Raw genomic sequence first — 6,232 nt, 5'->3', positions numbered from 1 at the left:
TGGAGGTGTTGATTGATCTCGAATAGACTTGATTATATGGTGTCTGACAGTCTGACTGTTATCTGGAACGTGGACTACATTCAGGCCTCAATATGGTGCTTCTGCTTTTGGCTATGCTAATGCATCTTAGCCCATGTGTCTAGATAATGGTGAGACATACAGGGTCAGAAACCTCAGAACGTTTGCTGATTACTGAACACCTCCACTCGCTTTGAGGAGAGCGTGAGGATCCAGACATGCAGCTAGCACCATGCTAATTGGTGTTAGCTCCATTAGGGAGCTAATGTAAAACTCATGGACATGAACATGTCCTGGCTAATCAGCTATGTTTGTTGTTCGAGGGGAAACCGTGCAGGCCGTGTAGACGCTGTGTGACCTTATTAGGCCTGAATGGATCAGAAACGGGCAACTCTGAAGGGCCCATCACTCTCCTCAATGTGAAAACAGGAAGCAGGGAGCGCGCTGAAGACGCCGAGGATACGTCTCGTAAAACGTGCCTCAATGGGAGAGGAAGTGAGTGTAATGAGCAAGAGCGGGAGGAAAAGAGAGATGGACAAAAGAGGGAAGAGCGGAGAGAGGCTGGGTGCTGTACCTGCGGCAGGACGGAGAGCAGGCCTTTAATAAATAACCACCCTGCTTCCTCACCGGGGTTTAAACTGCTCCCCTCCGAGCCCAGATCCATTACCACAGCAGCGCACCACTCCGTAATAGCTGGCATGCTAAACCACATGACAGGAGTGTGTGTGTGTGTGTGTGTGTGTGTGTGTGTTTGACTTCACAGTACTAGTCCAGATGCTAGGCAGAGTGGGCACTGGTGCTTTGGTGAAGTTCACACATGGTTCTGGGACGCACATGTACAAGCGCATGACGTGTGGACTGCACTATTTAATCCAGATGGTCAGATTGGTCAGCATGGTTATTATTTTGATCTGAAGGCTTGTGCTTAAAGAGTAGATCCATCTGAGTACCAGCGGGTCTCCTGCCTCTCAGCACATAAAAAAAAAACGCTTGTTGGGGCTCAATAATGAGTGTGGGGAGGTGGGGCTTAAACAGGGTAGAAAGCAGCCAATCAGAGTCTCCGCCCACCACTAATTAATAGGGGAAAATCCACTCATATTATTTTATAATCAGTAAAGACTTACAGATGCAGACGCAAAGTGAAAGATGCAGCAGAAGTAAATTTTCAACCTCTAGGGGGCGCACTGAACAGGTCTTGGAACAGCAAAAATTTGTTTATCAGCATAAAATATATATCATTTTTTTTTATTTTATTTTTATTTATTTTTTTATAAAGGCTACAAGAGACATGTCTGGAAATGTTCTTGTAGCGTCTCGTATCTTGAAAAATGTTTTTTTTTTTTTTTTTACACATCTTTTAAAAGGCGTTTTTGATTTGAAGAGTTTTATGTAATAGGTAAACATTGTTAAAGTTATAACACAGACCATTTCTGTAATACGATGCACGGAAATGAGCTCTATTCTGATTGGCTGCCCTGTGTGATTTTAAAAAGCAAAATTCTAAAAGTAGCTTGATCTAAAACACTCCTTATAACTTCAGTGTGAGTGGGAGGAGCTAGACTGAATAGGCAAATTTATGTAAATGTGTTGTTTTTTTATAACATCACAAAATTGTTATCAGTGTTTATGTACTGCATTATATGTCCTTGGGTAAACATTATTCGCACTGTGCATTCGGGTGGGACTAAAATCACTGAGAAGTAATAGTAATGGTAATGGTAATGGTAATGGAAATACCATTACCAAATACATAAATACAATACCCCTACCTCCCCATGTACAGCTAATCCCATCCCAATAGGGCATTCGAGTTTAACAGTGTTTACATGCATATGCATAATGCATAATTTATTTATTCATTCATTTTCTCCTGTTACTGGTCCTTTAACAGTTCATTATATCTGCCCTCGTTAACCCCCTAGGGCCGTCCTATTGGCCGAAAGTGTTATTACAATCTTCTATTTTCAATGATTTGTCCTAATTATGCTTATTAAAGATTACTGATCACCCCCACAAGGCCTGAGCGGAGTGTGAGATGATTTAGGCCTGCAGTTAGCATCATGCTAACTGATGTATATAAGCTTCCATTACTTGGCCACATTAGCCTCATAGCTTCAGTGCAAAACTAAAGACCTGGGTGATATTTGGGGTAACACATGAGGGTAAACATACATTTGCTGCCCTACTGAACAGCAGGGATCCCAGTGGCTGCAGTTGTACAGTAGGATAATTCTAAACAGGAGTTGTGTGCCTGTAAGAAATTTTGCAATCCGTGACCCTCAAACCACCCCTCCACCTGCTCCAGACTGGCGGTAACCTCGGACCCCGAGAACAACCGTGAGAGTCACGGAGCAGTGTTGTGTTTCAGATATCACACACCACCAAGCCTCCTAAAACCACCGCTGTTCAGGTATCTACCCCACGTACGCACATGTTGTGGTGTTGTTGACCGTCTGTAGCTGTGGATGATCAGACAGTTTGGGGCGTCTGAGGGATTAAAACTCTTAAGAACTAATCGGCTTTGAACCTCCTCAAAGCTCCGGTGCCCCCGTCCCCCCGTCCCCCAATCTCGACCTGCTGCTCCGGTGCTGTCCAGTTTATTTATTACCAGGGGCAATAATTCAAGTGTATCTGCAGTGTAATTCAAGAAAACTCTGCTCCAGGGCTGCCGTAGCATGTCTGATCCTGCTCTCTAAATTGACAAAAGTATTGGGACACATGCTCCTCCACTGTTTCTTCTGACTTCAAGGGTATTAAAAAGAGCTGATCCTGCTTTTGTTGGAGTAACTGTCTCTACTGTCCAGGGAAGAAGGCTTTTTACTAGTTTTTGGAGGAGGAGCATTGCTGTGAGGATTTGATTGCATGCAGCAACAAGAGAGAAAGTGAGGTCAGGATGTTGGATAGTGATCACCACCACCCCACTCAATCATCCCCAATCTCCCTGATTCCTCCCAAAAATATTGGATGGAACGCCACCATCATTCCAGAGACGTTCCACTGGGCCGAGGTGTTCTCGGTATGCAGTGGTCAGTACCTTACAAAGGACCAAAAGGAGTCCAAGTAAGGCCTAGGCTTATTGATGCTCACTGGAGGTCCCAGCTCACAACTTATTGGACTTTAAAAAATCTGCTGCTAATGTTAGTCTTGGTTCCAGATATCTGGACACTATAAGGGTACCTAAGGTAAATCTGGTCTGACCAGCCAGATGTCCAGGAAAGAACAGTTTCTCACAATTCCTGGTCCAGTATTATCCAGAGTTTGATGAGAAACAGCCACCCAATTTTACTCCCATAAGGCACTGTGTGTAATATCCTGCAACATCCGGCAAACAAGCTTGTCTATTTTAAGGCAAGGCGTTTTTCTTTCCCTCGGGAGACATGAGCGTCAACATCTCCCAGCAATTAAAGTGCTATGACCTCATAACTTCACATCAGTCATGATTTGATGACGATTGACCCCCATTAAGGTGAGTAAGCTTCAGGCAGGGCATGCATTTATACATCCGTCACACTCCAGTAATGGAAAGAGGCTAATATCATGGGTGAGCTTCTAAAAGCCACAGTGACGGAGGAACCTCCAACATGCTTAACCTCATACGTGACACTGGTTAGTGACGTCAGAGGTGGAGGAGTGAAGGGAGGCAGGGTGAGGGCTCTGTTTGTCTCTCAGGCCTGGTTTATCTGAGAATAAGGAGGTCAATGGCTGTGTGTTTACTCCAGACCACTTAGACAAGAACAGAAACACTTCAGCGCAAAACTTGCAGAAAGATGTTCAGGTTGTTTTTGTGTTGTATGGACAAAAGTATTGGGACACCTGTTTATTCATTGTTTCTTCTGAAATCAAAGCTATTAAAAGAGTTGATGCTGCTTTTGTTGGAGTAACTGTCTCTACTGTCCTGAGAAGAAAGCATTCTGCTAGATTTTGGAGTAGGAGCATTGCTGTGAGGATTTGATTGTTTTTGAATTTGATGTTGGATGATGACCTCATCTACCACTTCATCTACCCCAAAAGTACTGTATGGAGCTCCACCACCATCATTCCAGAGAACACAGTTCTTCCTCCACTGCTCCACAGCTCCTCAATGCTGGGGGGCTTTATACCCCTCTACTAGCCCACGCCTGGCATTAGGCAGCATGGTGCCAATAGGGTCATGAGGTTTATTTATCTGCTACAGAGAGTCCTATTCTATTGGCAGTATTTCTCTGCAGGGACTAGACAAGTCACAGCAAAGTGATAACTGAGATGAGATTGGTGACAGTCTAAGTCCAGTGTTTGTTAGCAGTGCTATCCTGGCATCTCCTGTTGTAAACCACAGGAGCCCACATCAGATCCCCAACATGTCTTCTCAACATACTCTCAGATGTTTGAGCGTCCACCTTCACCTTTACTCCAGATTCAGTTCTGGAGAGTTTTCTGCGTCTCACCATCCAAATCCTCCCAAACACGTTCAGTGATGTTGAGGTCTGGACTCTGGGGTGGTCAGTGGTCTTAGCAAGAGCTTCTACTTGAGCTTCTTCAGCTCTACATCTTTTCAGACCCAAAGCATTGAGGCCTCCTCTCACAGTGGAGGAATGTGGATGTTCTGAGATCTGATAAGGGGTGGGGTTGGGGGTCTACCAGGTCTTGCAAGAGGTTGTTGGGGTTCCCGTTATCTAAAATGGAGGAAACTCCTCCATGCAGCTGGATCATCTTCTGTCTGTCATTTACAATCATTACATGCTCTGAGTGCTGATCAGTGTGAGTCCACTCTGAGTCCAGCAGTCCTACTGAGCGCATGTGGGGCAGGAAGTTGGTTTGCGACTTCTTGTGGTCAGAGGTCAAACAGATGCTTTTGCCGTCAGGAGTGGACAGGAAATGGATCTGCCTGTTTACCACTTTTGCGCGGGACGACCCGAGATCAACAATAAGTTGCACTCGACCCGACTCTGTGTGTGTTTAATGTTTACGTCTCTGTGTGTGTTTACAGCTCTCTGTGAATTAGGATGAGACTGTTTAGGATCCTGCACTCGACAGCAGCTGCCAAGGCTGAGGTCATCAGAACCGGCTCCTCGTCCACTCTTACTGTAGTTCATGCGATTGGGTTTGTAGGAAAGGCCTGAGGAAGAGGGTCTCAGGGGAGCAGGCCTTAAAACTTTACTCACGTTCTTCACAATTTACCATAGAAGCATCTTCTCACTCTCTGGACACCAAATGCTTTTGGACGCTCCTTGAGCTGCATCCAAATGCACACATGCATCCCTGTAGACTGTACTGCCAATAGAATAGGACTCGGGCTAGAGGGGTATAAAGCCCCCCAGCATTGAGCTGTGGAGCAGTAGAAGAACTGTGTTCTCTTTTGGGATGAGTTGGGATGGTGATCATTCAACATTCTGACCTCACTAACACTTCTGTGTCTCAGTCAAACCCTCACAGCAATGTTCCTCCTCCAAAATCTAGTAGAAAGTCTTCTTCTCTGGACAGCAGAGACAGTTACTCCAACAGAAGCAGGAGGATTTCTGTTTAATACCCTTGATTTCAGAAGAAAGAGTGAATGAGTGGGTGTCCCAATACTTTTGTCCATCCAGTGTGTATACATCAATCAGTCATAACATTAAAACCTGTGAAGTGAATAGCACTGATGATGTGGTTCCAGTGGCTCCTGTCAAGGGGTGGATCTATTAGCCAGCAAGTGAGAGGAAGGACAACTGGATCCAGGGCGCCAAAGGCTCTCTGATGCTCATGGAGGCCTCGTCCACGTCACAACTTACAGGACTTGGTCTACAAGGATCTGCTGCTGATGTTAGTCTTGGTGCCAGACCCCACAGCAGGACACCTTCAGAGGTCTTGTGGAGGAGTCCATGCTCCAGGTTGGATTCTGAGTGTGTAACTGCACTCACTGTCTCAGTCTTGTTTCTGTCCTGGCTATCTTGGAGAGCACATGTGGTGTATAACTCCTCCATAAAGGAGCAGAGGGATGTGTGTGTGTGTGTGTGTGTGTGTGTGTGTGTGTGTGTGTGTGGCTGGATTACGGGCGTGTGTGTGGTGTTTATTTGAGGAGTGTTTTTGAGTTGTAATCTCGATGCGATCTGGAAGCTTTTCCTGCCATTGTTGCTCCACTGTCTCCCATCTTCCTCCACAGTGAGGAAACTGGGCTCGCAGATACAGGATACACACACTCACGCACACACACACACACTCAGACTCCTGCTGTAAAACAGCTTCAGTGGATTGCAAT

Source organism: Salminus brasiliensis, chromosome 16 (genome assembly GCF_030463535.1).
Source record: "Salminus brasiliensis chromosome 16, fSalBra1.hap2, whole genome shotgun sequence".
NCBI lineage: Eukaryota > Metazoa > Chordata > Actinopteri > Characiformes > Bryconidae > Salminus > Salminus brasiliensis.
The sequence above is the reverse complement of the archived record's forward strand: the minus strand, read 5'-3'. Positions refer to the sequence as shown.